Source organism: Nesoenas mayeri, assembly GCF_963082525.1.
Source record: "Nesoenas mayeri genome assembly, chromosome: 4".
In the NCBI taxonomy this organism is placed as follows: Eukaryota; Metazoa; Chordata; class Aves; order Columbiformes; family Columbidae; genus Nesoenas; species Nesoenas mayeri.
The window spans coordinates 42,820,348-42,835,725 of NC_137540.1; the positions used below are offsets into that span (position 1 = coordinate 42,820,348).

Here is a 15,378-nt window from a genome sequence, read left to right on the forward strand (position 1 = left end):
GAGATCTTGGAATGTTTCCTTGATGAGACTGGTTGGAATTTGTGTCTTATACTGGCTAATGGGTACTAATGACAGCTTATTAATAAATAGCAATTGTCTCAGTAATCAGAAGTATCATTCTTGTGTAGGGATACTAATTTCCAAAACACAATTAGATACCATGAAATAATGGACAGAAATTTGTACTTGAAGTCAAGCATGGCTGTCTGTTCTCTCTCTGATTGATGTAAGTAATAAGTGATATTTGTGATTGATTATTTTTGGTGTGTCTAAGATGGCATTGACTATGGTATATTTGTAGTCTATGAGTATCATGGAATACATGTACTAGAGTACTTGAAATCTTATTTGGTTGTGACGGAGAGCATGAACAAATTATTTGGGTCTACACAGTTGGCTGACCCTGAGCTCTTAAAAGATTCAGTCCCATCAGTCTGGGATCCCCCACTTAAATCTCATTGCATAGTCTGATCACCATACACTTATTCTATTGATATATTTGTCTATTTAGAAGGAGCAATGAATTTATTTTGAAATTAAATTGCAAATGATCTCCTAGCAAGTTTTAAATTGCATCAATCTGATGGTTTATTTGGGCTGATCTGATTTCCAGAGTATTTTGTGTTTTGTTCATTAGTAAAAACTTCTTTTCTAGTCACCTTGGCAGTGTTGTTTAGAAATGCACTTGTGAAAATGGAATTGATTTTTCATTAAGGAGCCTTTATTCTCAGCTACAGATAAGCCAAATTGACCCAGAATATTCTTAAAGCATATGCAGCAGATTGACTGAATTCCTAAGCTGTCATCTCAGGTACTTCGCTGATGTGGCATTGATCAATCTACGGATCCCAAACTGTGAAGAAGTGATAGGAATATTGGCCACAGGATGCACTACAGGCCAGAAAGATAAATTGTTTGGGTTGTCTTTTTGCAAGTTTAAGGTCACAATTCATTCATCTTGTTACTTTGCTGTATCCCTTTAGTGGCTTCAATTGCAGGATTAAATATTGAATGGTGGCAGATCATTCAATAGATGGCTCTTCTACTTTGGTATTAGGAGGCTTTTCATGCTTAAAATGGAACGATGTGCACACAGAATGCCAAAGGTAGTCGTGCCGACGATCTATTCTGTAAGATTAATCCCACAACAGCATTATCAGGCGATTCTTAACACATCGATTTATTCCTGATATGACACTTCTGAAACAAATGGATAAATGCTTGGCATGTACTCAGCGTCCTAGGAGGGACAGCGTGCAATTGAACCCTCTACAGAAAAGATCCATATTTAAAATTAACCCATTAAAAGTTCAGTAAGGAAAACTTTGAACTTTTCAACTGAAATTCATGGCCCATCAGGCAAAATTGGTCCATAAGAAACAAGAACAGGGTAAGAGGGAAGATTCTTCCCCAGAGACGGGATCATAGACTGCAGACTCACCACGTCCCTGGTTTGCAGTAATGCTTGTGCCATTATACTTTTTGACTAGAGACATGCTTCGTATTTCAGCGCCCCTGGCCTCTCCAAAAGGCTCCGCTCCCCCTCTGTGCGCTGCTGCAGGGCTCTGCTTCTGAGCCCCCAGGAACATGCAAGATCCCTTGCAGACCTTTGCCTTGCCGCTCTTATGGTTAGTGAGCAAGCACAGGCTTTGCAAGGGTGTTGGTTTTCTGCACTGCTGAAAGGAGCAAAGGCATTTTCCCTCTAATGGTTGTTACCTGTATCAACTGTATAAACACCTTCGGTGTTTTCAAAGAATATTACATACAGAATGTGAAAAACAGCAAAGCAGCACAGCTGTTGAAGTAGGTAGGTACATTTGCAGGTTTTGTAACTAGCATTATGGTTTTAGTACAAACCAGCTAAGGAAAGAAACGAGTTTGCTATTGATTCTCAGCTTTAGTAGTGTTTTATATAGGGTTTCTAAATTGAGATTGTATTTTGTATGTTATGGTGGTTTTTGTTAAATCTATCTGCAAGTTAAGAGAGAGCTCTCATTTTCAAAAGCACATGATTAACTTCAGCAAGTGCAAAATAGCTGCAGAGGTGAAAATGTAGTTTTTGCTTTTTAAAATTTTATCTAATGATTAAATGTGTTATGAGTTGCGATGAAAATAAGACCAGGTCTCAGTCCTGCATCTGACTTGTGGATACACTGTCACTGATTGGAACTGAAAGCCTTGGGTTAGGTGCCTACGCTTCCTAACTGTATTAATTGCACTGCCTGTGCAGATGACTTACACTGATATTTACAAAAGGCTGAGCAATTTTGTGGCATTGCCTATGTAGCCAAGCAAGTGCCAAAGATGATGTCGCAAAAGTAATATGCAGGAAGGAACTTGTGCCCCGAGCTGTAAGGGGACACCTGAACATTCAGATTCATAATAAAGGAATTTCTCCTTTGGATGTGAGTGCTCCAAGCATGTCCTATGCTTCCTTGCAAAATTAGGAGAAAGGAGTGTTCTCTGTGATGCCGTGTTTTGGGATCGCCCAAAACTGACTAGAGATCATTTGGTTACCTATGCATACATATATATGTCTAAGACACATATGTATTAAACCACTCTCTTTCCAAAACTATTTGAACCCAGGTGTCTTATCTCATGAGGGACATTTGAGACTGCTGGAGTCTCAGTAGTTCTGGCAGTCATCCAGGATATGGAGGAGTCTGGTACATGTCTCACATCCAATTAAAATTTGCTTATGCAAGAAAGAACAGTTTTGATACAGAAAGGCAGCTGACAGAGACCTGCTCAGAGAAGTCTGGTGCGGTAGTCTGTCAGAGCACATTTGAAAGTCGGAGATCTGTTTTCAAGCACTTTCTGTGGGAGGATGTGATACTGAATCTGTTGTGCCAGGTATAAGGATCCTCTCACTAGCTCGTTTGTGATTCAGTCTGCGTGTGTCCATAAGCAAAGTACACCCCTGGTGCACTTCTCAGAACAGAAGCTATTGGCTTGTTAAAGAGGTGAGCTTAGTGAAACTAGCTAACTAGAAGTACTAGGAGAAAGTTCTTTTTAAGGTTTTTTTTCTCAGCCATTGATTTGGGTTGTGCTCTTAGGTATGAAAAATATATGCTAGGCTGGATTCTTAAATTAGTGCTTTTTGCCATGTTGCACTTGTATAAACATTAAGATACATGAATTGTGGTTGCCTGCCTGACTGCCAAAAATCTCATCTGGATATGGTTGCTACATATATACAGCTACTGCTCATGTGCTAATGTCTGTAAATATTCAGGCTAGCTAACAAGACTCTTGCTTTCTTTGCAGTTTCTTCATGTAAGTGATTCTTTAAACCCATCACCTTAAAGCACTTGAACTTTAAATATTTGTTGAATTGAATGAGTTGAATTCAGAGTTGAAGCTTATTGCTATTCAACAGTTTTTCCTAATGCCAGTAAAATGTTTTTGTTGTATACAACACCTTTTACAGTTTGCTTTAAATTGCTAATGTGTCTGTTTATTTCTAGTGCTAGTATAATGAAAGCTTACTTGGCAATGGTTTTTACTGGAAAATAACATGTATGTAAATGCTCTATGGCTGGTTGTATGTGTGTTAGAAAAAGTAACTTTTATGTGGATATGACTAGTTGTCTTGGTTATCAAAAGTGACATCCTGTTTCCTCTGAATTCCGTGACACGTGAAGTGATTATATGAAAAGATTTGTTACTAGAATCCTAAAGGGTCTTGAGCATGGAATTAAAAATATATATACATTATTAGGGCTTTTTTTTTTTTCTTTAGGCAAAATCCTTGCTTGTACAAAAGAAATATTTTAAGTCATTTGTCTCTTGTTGATACAGTACTGTCAAAGTCAACACAAAATACGAGTAAAAGATCCTTTTTGGAGATTGTTCCAGCACTTGTGCTGTAGATTTATTTTTTATACTAGCCACCTATCATCATGCAAGATTCCTTTTGATCTTGTGGAGAATTGCACATAAGAATCAACTTCAGAATATGTAGTAATTCAGATTCAAAAGAAAATTTTCTCCCTGGTGTTTGAAATAATTTTTTTTTGCAATACCTTCTGATACAATTAGGTCCTGCATGAAAACATTCTTAGATAGCTACATGTGCTCCCTAAGTACATACTTCTCTGTAACATAGATTGCAGATAAATTGCTACCTAGGTGTCACAGTATAGACACCTCAAATTATCATGAAATTATCTTCTTTTTTTTTTTTTTAATCAAAATGGTTCTCCTGAACTTGAAATGAAACTGCAACAATGAGAAAAACAGCATGTTACATTCAGAAATCTACAGGGTGATAAAATCACCAATTATCTGAAAAGTTAGCTGGGATGGTTTTCCTTATTTCAAAAAACCCACTTTCACTTAAATATTGTTTTTTCTCATTACAGAGTGATTTAATTTGCTCATTTCCTTTGTCTAGATTGTTTTTTTAGCACCATAAAATCAATAGCCCCATTGTCACATAAACAATAACCTTGTTTTTAATTTTTTTTACATTTTTGTCTGTTACATTGGCATAACATTCAAAATGCAGCATTGGAGGTGAAAAGCATCAGTGGCCTGGAGATTTGGCTTCTGATATATATAAATGGGAACCAACGCTCCTCTGTTGATAAGCAATGTGTGTCACCCATGACGGACAGCTTGCTGTTCTGGTGGAGCAAAGGATTCCAGCCAGAACAGGCAGGCTTCTGCTCCACTGGCCTTGGAATAGATTAGTAAAGTACTATCCCACCTCAAAAGTTTTTAGTTTGGTTTTTGTTGTTAGTTGGTTGTTTTTCCTCATGAAGGATGATAGATAGAGTCATATGCAAGTTTATTGCAAGATCCCTCTGAGACCCCTAGCTCTTTATGAATGAAAAGGTCATTTTAAAATGTTCAACATCATTGTGTTTGATTGTTTTTCCCATAGGATAAGATTGCTATGTTTTCTGTAAGAGACTGCAATCAGATTTTACAACCACAAAGATTTAATGTTGTGCATATTACTTGGGTTTAGATAACTGAAGACTTCATAATGAAAAGTATATTTTATTTCAGTTCGTGGAGGTCTCTTTTATTCATACATTAGAATCTTCAAACCAGAACGTAGACTTTACCAAAACCAGGAGTCTTCAATTCTGAATTATTGACACAGGACCAGTCTTTCCCTAGCATGTGGGTTTGTTGTGGTTTTTTTAATAATGCTAAACTCTTCCAAACATTTTTCTCTGACACATCTGATACTTCTTTGTCACAGTGGCTTTGCAGTCTGCTATTTGTGGAGCTCTGTTTGAACATTGGGGTCATATTGATGCTTGGTTTGGTCACTCAATTATACTTCATATTTGTATTTACTGATCCTAGTTCCTGAATCTTATTCCTTTGGGCATAATACATCTTTCTGTCACTATAACATCTAGTTTGTTATCATCTATTTAAAAGCATTAATATTAACTAGAAAAATCTTTACCCAGGGAAAGTTCAGGACTTGAACGTGTGCAGCCAGAAGTTGCATTCATTATTGCAACATGAAATGTCAATTAGTAAATTTGAGAGTTAAAGCAATAAAAACAGCTCTTTGATCTGATAGAGAGATTCAGTGTCAGGCACTGAAATTCTTCATGCATTTCTTCCCTGGCTTAAAGGTCTAAAGGCAACTTGGATTTTATTAGTAAGGCTTGGTAGGAAGTACTTCCTTTCATTTGTTTTATCCCTACAGCCAAAACCCCCATGCTCAGTCTTGCACCAGAAGAAGAGACACCGTGCATCTCCAATTGCAAAGCTGTCTATCAGCATTTAAAGAGCTATCACCGAAGTTTAGAAACAATTTCCCAAGATCTTGGGAAAAGCGGGGTGGGGGGCGGGGTAGAAGGAGTTCCTTCCTCATCATGGAGTATGTTGCATGTGGGAGAGGAAATAATCTCTTTGGAATCTTTCTGTACTCCAAAGCGTACAATCCATGAGAACTCCAGCTATACCTGAGAGAGCTTCTAAAAGGTTTGTGTAGAACCTGTTCTCCAGCATGCAAATATATCGATGACTAGTGCTGTGTTTCGAATTTCTTATGTAAAACAAAATGGCTAGATTGCTTATGAAGTCCAAGGTGCAGGACTGGACTCCACCTCAAGGCAATATTAAACTCAGAGTAGGAAGGAGAATGTCAAGTGTCTCACTCTCACACATGGATGTGAGAACACCTGGCAGCTCAAACTCACAAGATTTCCTCTTGAGAGGTTTAGGAAAGATGATTTCTATTAAACTAAAAGATATGTTCGTCAGTGGTGTACAGCTCTGTTAAGAAACAACTTCTCTGTAAAGTATTCAGTGGCCCATGAAGCTTCAGATTTGTAGATTCAGCTCAGTGTGTAGTGCTGGACACAGGTGTTAGGTAGGTCTGTCATATTAGTATTTAAATGGTGCATAGGCAGGACTCTAACATACTTTATCAGAAGCATCTGCTTTGGTGTTTTACCTGTTTCTAAATTGCACCATACTGGTGGTTTTAGCCTACACAATATCAAATTTTTGGATGATGTTTAACACAATCTATTGGCCAAAGGGAAATGAGTGCTGTTTCATAGTGGGGTCTGTTGTTTCACAGGGTGGTACAGTGATTCCTTGTTCATTTGTTAGTGTTCTAAGTTGATTTATTACCTTGAAGGAAGAGGATTATGGGTTCACAGTACATTTAATAGCTTCAGAAACATCAACCTCTTGTGTATGAAATCCAGTAGCTCTTTTCTCTGAGAGGCATCTTGAAATTTTTGTGTTGAAGTTCTGTAAATACCAGGGGGTAGACCAGGTTATTTCAAGTACTTGTGAGGCATTATTTTCATAAGACATTCTGAAGAAAAATGATTTTGAGGCATTGCCTGTGGGGAGTATTGGCACTGAGAATATAATGAGATGAAGAGGCATCTGGCAAAGAAAGTAGTCATTCAAGAAAGTGTCGAAAGTGACAAAACATGATAAGGGCAGAACTAACTTTTTACTTCCTCCTATGTGTTTTCCATAGTTTGTTGACATTTAGCAATAGGCTAGAAACAGTTCATGTTTCCCTTCAAATGCATGAACTCCATCTTGCACACACAGGCACGTGCCCTTGCTATTTTTCCTAATAAGTGTCTTGAGTAGGCAGGATATGAAACAGCCTTTTTGGAGAATCCAGAGAATAACTGTTCATATTCACCAAAAATATCATTATGTGCCCCCTAAATAAGGACAGCTGGCATTCATGAATAGATGTATAATGAAATATGTGTATACATGCATGTATTGTTTTTCTGGTTAAGATGCCTCTGGTTGCTTGAGCTTGCAATTCCTGTCTGCTGTCAAGACCCTTAGTTGTCAATATGGGCAAGTATACAGTGGGTTATTATGTCACAAATACATGTTTCTTTCTCTCTGTAGTATTTTTCCATGTCTGGTACATAGATCTGAATATGGGAGCACCCTCTCTGCGTTCATCGGTGTGCTGTAATAAGACAATGTTAGGCATGGTCCTCCTGAACACTCTCTCACAATGTCTGGTTTAATACTGTTTTTACAATACTCTCTTCAATAAGTCAAGTTGTAATAAAACTAGACAAAGCTTTCTCCCGTAGTTCAGCTGCACCTAGAATGTACCATTCAGGACTGCTGAGTCCACTCAACAGTCTGTAGTTTTTAATTACAAGCCATGGATGACTTTTAAGGGACCTGGCAATGGTAACCAAGAAAATCGAGCTTGTCATTATTAAATTTGCTGTATAGGGATCTTCATCTGCACAGGGAAATTCTTTAGGCTCTGTGAAGAGAGAGAACAACAACAACAAAGCTGAAAACTACACATACCTTCTCTGAAAGTGACTTATATGAGGATAGTTTAAGAAAATCACCTGGCCTCTACCTGAATACACTAACATTTGACAGGTGAAGAAAAGAATCTTTGGTGGGTTGTTAGAGTTACATTTGTTACATAGTTATATAGCTTATAAGTTTTCTTATCCTGGATGAATTTATGTCAGACTATATTGATATTCTCTAGACAGTAGTTTGTTCTAAAATGAGTAGCACATTTGTGCATCTGATGGCTTAAGATGCAGCACTGTGTATCTGAAACATGCATTGTCTCTCTTGCGCTTACCTAGTTACGGATTTCTTGTTCTTAAAATGCTGTTCTACTGTTTTATCTCAAAATATTTGTACAATTGTTGTGTAGGTAGTATTGTGTTTATGGAGTATATCCTTTGGATGATTCTAAACTAGTGACATGAACAGATTTTACAGATACAGAAAACTAGAAGTGAAAGTAGTGGCATTTGGGTAGTGAAACTGTTTCTCTTATTCACTGAGAAAGACACTATGCAAAGGAGTTTATAAGTGGTATCAATCAGAGAGGATTTCTCACCTCTCTGAGGGCCCACATATACACATACACCAGTAGTGTTATTCATATTTGTAAGCTTGTTGAAACACGATCCTTACTATAGTAATATTGCATACTATTTTTTTATTATTATTATTTGCTAATCTGTATTTCCAAAACAGGAAAGGGCCAGAAATCGGATTTGGGCCATAAGGAGCTGCTGCTTTGCCCTTTAGCATGAGGGAGAGAGCACTCCAGTTACCAACTGAGCAAAATATTAATTGTGGCATACAGTTTGCATTAATTAAACATTTGTGATGTTTAGTGGCTGCAGCTAAAATTCAGCTCTGGATGGCAATGGAAATACATGCCCAGTCTACTGAGATAGTACTGGCCTGTATCAGCAGAAGAGTTACTTGAAATTAATTTCTTTTTGCTGTTTTCCCAGTTTGCCTCTTCCAGCCATTCCCCACGTGAGTTATTTTTACAAAATGCAAGTACGTATTTTTGAAGCAAGGCTACAGAAAGTGCAGCTTATAGCAGACAGTTTTAGTATTTTGCCCTAACACTCTAGAAAGTTACAATGTATTCCCAGAAATCAGTAAGTGTAGCCAGAATACAATTCTCCCACCTGGAGAAAGCTCTGCACTTGTTTTCCTTTCCAACAGCTGGCAGCCTTTGGGCCTGAATTATTACAGCTTCAGCCCGTTCTTTGTCGCTTGCGTATGATCTGCCTTCTCAGAGAGCCTCCTCATTTGGTACCACTTGGTGTTTGTACCTGCTTACTCTGGGTCCTACCAGCATTAGTTACCAAAGAGTCTGGCCTGCTGTGCTGCTGCTGCTACCATATATAATTATGGCTGAGTTTAACTGAGGGAATTACAAATTGAACTTGGATACCCTCAGACACACCCATTTACAGCTCCTGAAATGCCTGAACAGCAATGATCATTGCGACACCGGGTAAAACACCAAGAGAAACGTGAGAAGCTCTGAAGCATGATCCAAATGCCAGCAACCTTTACCAGCAGTTTAAATGTAGTACAAAATCATGATGAAAATGTATTTCCCAAGTTGTGTGAACAAAACCTTTATTAAGTGTAATCTGATTCGATGTAAAAGAACTTGTAAATCATCTTTTAAGATTTCTGTTCACTGTCAGGAACTCTACATGCTTGTACATTATATAAAATAATATCTTTACTCTTCCCCCAGTTAATTTTCAGCTATTTTTTCTAACTCATTGGCTTTTCATACATTCATTTTATTGTACTTGAAGTTTAATATTTAAACTGCTTAACAAGCTAGTCGATTAGAGGACCAGACCCTGCTACGTGTTTTTATCATGTCATTTTATAGACCTATCTACACCTAGTTAATCTTTTTTTCCCTCATGAACCCAATAAAATTGTTTGTATCTGAAGCACTTGTAGTTCCTTAAAGGCACAGATTTCCACTGGAGTTCTATATTCTCATGGTGGTTGATCCTGGCAATTTTATTTTCATGTGGTATAGTCCTCTAGGCTGAAGGTGTGTGAACTAGGGCATAAGGTGAAGATTCTTTGTTGCTCTTAGGGAAATTAAGGTCTCCAAAATCCAGTTTTTGTATATTTGTCAGCTGTGATATAGCTGCTGTTCTGCTAGGGTACCCCATAATGAGCCTTAGGGGACTTGAGCTCTGTGTACACTGCTGGGTGAGACACCCACATCTACTGTCCAGTGAGCCCAGTCTGCCGGGAGAGCTGGGGACCCAAGGTGGGTGCAAGTCTGAACATCAGCAGGTATTAAGGTGGTCCAATTCCCTCTTTAGCACCAGGACACCAAAGGTTGTCTTAGAGGGATATGGGCACTGTGACATGTGGTAGTCCTTGCTCGGAGAAGCTCCTTCCTACCGGCAGCACCGAGAGCTGCGTTGGACCCTGATTTACGCAGGGAGTGGGGACGCATATGGTGCTGGGCCAAGAAATGCTCTTTAGACTGGAGCAGTTTTCCATGGTGCTCTAAGGGAAGTTGTGTCAGCACAGGGGCCGTGGTGCTGGGTGGCTGCAGTGTGTTTGGATGGGGATGGATGGCACTGTGGGGACTTGCAGGAAGCTTTGCAGGTGGCATGGCCTTGGGAAGCAAGAGGTCAGGGTACTGTGACATGAGGGATGGATGCAAGTGTCATATATGAAGTGAGAACAATATGTACAGCAGAATGGCAAAATTATTGTGTTTGGTTTTTTTCTTTAGAATTGGAAGTGCTTTTGAAAAATGAGGATGCGTTACACTTGAATCAGTATAGTATTCCTTTTTGCTTTTCTAATGCAACTTTCTGAACTCCAGGAAGAACAGAAAAAAAACTTTAGTGTGTTTGTTTGTCTTATTTCAGTTTTGCTTTTGAAGGAAATTGACAAGAAGTCAAGAAAAAATGTATTTTAATGTTTTAATTTCAAATTAGTTTAGTATTTTGATCAGCTATACTGCTATACTTCTGTGTCACAACTTAGAAACGTTCTTCCTTTCCAAGTATTCTCAGGTTGTTAGTTCCAAGCATACACTTAGCAAATGGCAGAAAACCTGAGCTTAATTGCAAGCCCCATTTTCTCTTACAAGAGCTCATAATATTTTTCAGGCAGCAAGTCAATGTGGAAGCATTTATGTAGCTTTCTCCCCACTAAGCCCATTATATGTCTTTGGTCATGGGTTTGCTCTGTTAATATGTCAGAGACAGAGCAAGCAGGTTACTAATCAGAAGGTTAAAGGTGACTTGCTGAAATTGAACTACATAAGCCAGACTTAATGAGAAAAGACAATGGGAAGCAGGGAAGAGACAAAGAAGACAGAACAGCAAAAGCTTTTCTAAAATCTGAGCAGTGAGGGTGAGGTTAGCCTGCATGTTCCCAGCTTATTTGGGTCCAGTTTGTCTTATTTCAACATACCTGAAACATTCCTATTCCAGCATGGATTATTTTGTGAGGTGTTTGTCTGAGATCAAACAATTCCTTAAGTCTGATTTGTGTCTTTGTCACTAAAATATTTGTAATAGGTAAATCCAATGAAGGTAGCAGTATTTCAGAGTAACCAGTGAAACGACGGGGCTTATTTACACTGAGGAAAGAGAAGCAGAAATGTCCCAGTTTGTACTGACCCCAGCTGAGAGATCTGTGTGTTAAAAAGCAACACTCTGCAGTCTCGCCACTTCGGGTGCAGGAGTCTGTCTGCATCAGCCACGAGCTTCACCCAGACTAATAGACCTTGTCAAGAGGTACAGCATAGTGCTAACACACTTTGATGTTTTTCAGCTCCAAGGTACTTGCATACTTGCCACGTCAGGTGTTTTAGGATCCTTATGTAGACATCCATCCTTAGGTGTGTAATTTGGAAAATGGTTTTGTAATAAATGGAAGGAAGGTTTGTCCTTGTTTTAGAGAATCAGTATCAAATACTTGCAAGTAAGTTTTTTTTGTTAAGCACGCTTGTTTTGAAACCTGCTGTGATTTCTGAAAACAAAGAGTAATCAAGAAATTCAGTAACTGATATGTGAGTTTCAGATTCTTACTGTCTCTTCATTACCATAGCTACTTCCTTATTGGTTACACAATGATTATTAACATTCCACTGATATTACTGAGAAAAGAGATTTGTTTTCCATATAGAAATTTAATCAAAGCTGGCATATAAATACAAAGAGAGAATGGAAAACACCCTTACTCTTTTTCTCAAGTGATATAACACTGTGTTGTTAGCACCCATGTAGCTAGTGTGCATAATATTTTCCAGTCATTAAAATCATTACTAGTGAATAATGCATTGTGGAAAAGCATTGTAAAATTATCTGTAGCCTTTCAGCTCATTTCTTTTGATTAATTTCACTCAATTTAAACCTGTTTGACATTGTCCGAGTTAACAAGTTACTCTCTTCTGTTCAGCACCTACTGGTGGCAACCCATAAATCAACATCTCATTCAGAAGCATGAAAGACCTCATTAAATCTATTTTTGTGTGAGTTAACAGATCTCCAAATTAACCTTTCTTTAAAAATAAAATAAAATGAGATAGTAAAGGTCAGCCTTTTTGTACAACAAAGTTTGCTGACCACAGAGATTTTTAAGCCTGATGGCACATTTGACTGCGTGGTTGTCTCATCATTTTGGCAGTGATCTGTTTGATGCCAGCAAGGAATGCTAAGGCTCTTAACTGTCTGAAATGTGTTAACATGTAGATTTTTTTTTTTTTTTAAGCAAGGAGTGAGAAATGGAAGAGAAAATGTCTTTACGTTCATTTTTTTTCCAACAGCAGTAAGTTATTGATGTGAAACAACTTGTGCTAGTAACCTGGGGGGGAGAAGTGCTCACTTCTCCATCACTTGCCATCTCTTTGAATGGCAATACAATCTTGTATTTTATGTTGGATTTATTCTATTAGAATTCTCTTGATTTCACTAATAAGTAACTACAAACATATTTTGACACAATAGTTGCAGAAAGACTATGTAAGAAAGACGTCTTACTTGAACATGGACTGTTAATGGTTTAAGACAATTAATTTTACTTCTGAAGGCAAAATCTAAGCCCATATATTCTGGTAGTCAGAATGATGTTGTATGTATGTCTGAAAATGTAGGAAAGATTTATTTTAAACACATTACTTTTCCAGTATGGGGTATAGAAGCTAATGCACTTCCAACAGAAATCACAAATATAATTCACTGACATTATACATAAAAGACAAAAGACAAACATTTCCAGAATTTGCCAATGGGAATACCTGTAGGTAAAACCACTTTAGTAACATCAAATAAAGGCAGAAGAGAAAGATAATAAAGCATTAAGAAGAAAAATGAAGATTCTAAAAGTACAAATAGCATTTTAATAACAACATTATTACAGCAACATCTATACTTTTGAGTTTGAGTGTGTCTTACAGAGAACTAAAATTTGATTATAAAATATGTCAAGTAATGGACAGTGCAGAGTGCAAATGTTTGTAGCAAGTTGCAGGACAATTTATTTATTATTACATTGGTTAAAATTACCACTACACTGAACCAGATTCATTTTTTGTTATTTTTATTTCAGTTGACACCGTTTAAATGGCAAATAATATGCTGCTATTGGAAGAGTGCATTGTATGGTCAAGGTGGATTCTTCCCCCTTTTGTCACTACCACATGCTGGCATTAGTTAAAGTGTTTGGCAGCTGGTTCTGAAAACCTGCTCAATGCTGAACTTGATCAACTATTTATGACATGAAATCAGACCAGCATACAATGTAACTCATCGAGAACCTACCTATGATATCTAAGTGGAAGAAAATTGTATGATCGTGGGGACTTCAATGGAGAGATTATGTTCTGCAGGTCTTATGTTATCAATACTAAAATGACTTTGACATTTAAAAAAATCATAGATAACTAAAATATAAGTGCAATAAATTCTTTGTTAAACACCATATTGATGGCTAAAAAAATAAGAAAAAAAAAATGAAAGTTAATGATGGCTTAGGTGAGTAAACAAATTAATTTCTTACTTTGTTAAGCAGAGGAAAACGAAAACCAGAAAATACTCTCTGTGTGAAAAACTGTAATGTAAAATCTCTCTCAGTAGATTAAAAGCCTATTTTACAAACAAAAAAATATTCCAATCAAAACTTGAAATGGTTCTTTCAAGATTGTGCTGAAAACTCCCTTAAATAGGAAACCAAAAGCCTTGTTAAATAAACCAGTTTGAGAGGAAGCGTGTTGAAAAAGAACTGGAGGAGAGAGTAATTTTATGGTAATGAGTATGGATCAGCTGAAACTTCAAAAAACTGAAGGGACAGGAAGAAAAACTAGGGAGAAATCCATGGCCAGAAAGGGAGCGAGCATTGGTTTGGGTTTGTTTGGTTTTTCCTTTGATGAGGCAGGTGTTGACCTTCTTATTGTGGCCACTAAGATTAAAAAGAATTAAAGAAATCCTAACAATGTTCACCCAGTTTAGGCAAAAACAGAAGAATTCCCCCGAATAAGGCAGAAAGGGCTGAAATATTCAAAAATATTTATCTTCCGTACTCGCATGGATGAAGAGGAGTCAAAGAGGACAGTTAGATGATAAAATATTTTTTAATGGAAATATTGAATTGTAGCTATTAGTACTGGATATTTTCAAGTGCTATGGCCAGATAACTTCATTCATGAGTGTAAAAATATGTAGTGAAACAACAGGCAGGCATAAAGCAAATGAGTTAAGACTGCAAACACTGATACCAGTTTATAGCAAAGTTCCATTGAGAATGTGAAAAGAGCTGGCTGAAGAGCTCTTCCAGTTGTTGGTGTTGACTTTTGTGAAGTTGTCTAGCACTGGAAACTTTCAAAGAAATTAAAGACAGTGATGCTCCCTAAGCTTTATAAACACTGACCATGCATAATTTTGCAAGGCTGACTGGTTTTTTTGGCAAAATAACTGGCTGAATAATGCAAGAATCATTCATGTGAATTTTAATGTTAACATTTAACATTCAGTGGCATTTTAGCATCAAGACTAATTAACTGCTGAAGCCATCTCCGTGGCTCTATGGAAGGTATTCAATTGCCAGAAGTTTTAATCATGATCTTTTCTGCAAAAAGTCAAATTAAACCAGATATGTAACTAATGGTGTTTCTGTGGCCAGTGTTCTGTGTGGTTACAGTGACATCTTTGAGTCTGATTTTCACTTCTAGCATGCAAGATATAGAAGCCCATAAACCTTGGCAGGTTTATGCCATCTTACAATTGCATTCTTTATTTAAAAATCTTTATGAAGGAAGTTAATAGGAAACTTATTCTATTGTGTCTCTTTGTCTTTGAAGGCAATTGCGAGGCTAATGTGGCCTGCAGTGAAAATTAGTTTGACACTCCTGTTCTAGAGGCATAGTTAGAATAATTGATATAAAGCCTTTTGAGATGGTAAGGAATGTTGTACTTCAGACCATCTGCAAAATGGTGGCCTCAGAAAAAATGAAATGAGTAAAAGAAGGACCAGGTACTCACTGTATTAATCTTTTTTTTCTCTATAATATTTTTTCTTTTACCTCTAATAGAGCTCTAACCTTTAAATGTTACCCAAGTTGAA

At 37.4% G+C, this 15,378-nt stretch overlaps 1 protein-coding gene across 7 annotated transcripts in view; it reads left to right on the forward strand.

Moving 5' to 3' along the window:
• The window catches only part of TENM3 (teneurin transmembrane protein 3), a gene marked incomplete at both ends in the record, with an annotated part of 311,431 nt that overhangs the window by 44,121 nt on the left and 251,932 nt on the right, over positions 1-15,378 (forward strand). The gene's annotated exons all lie outside the window — the stretch shown is intronic.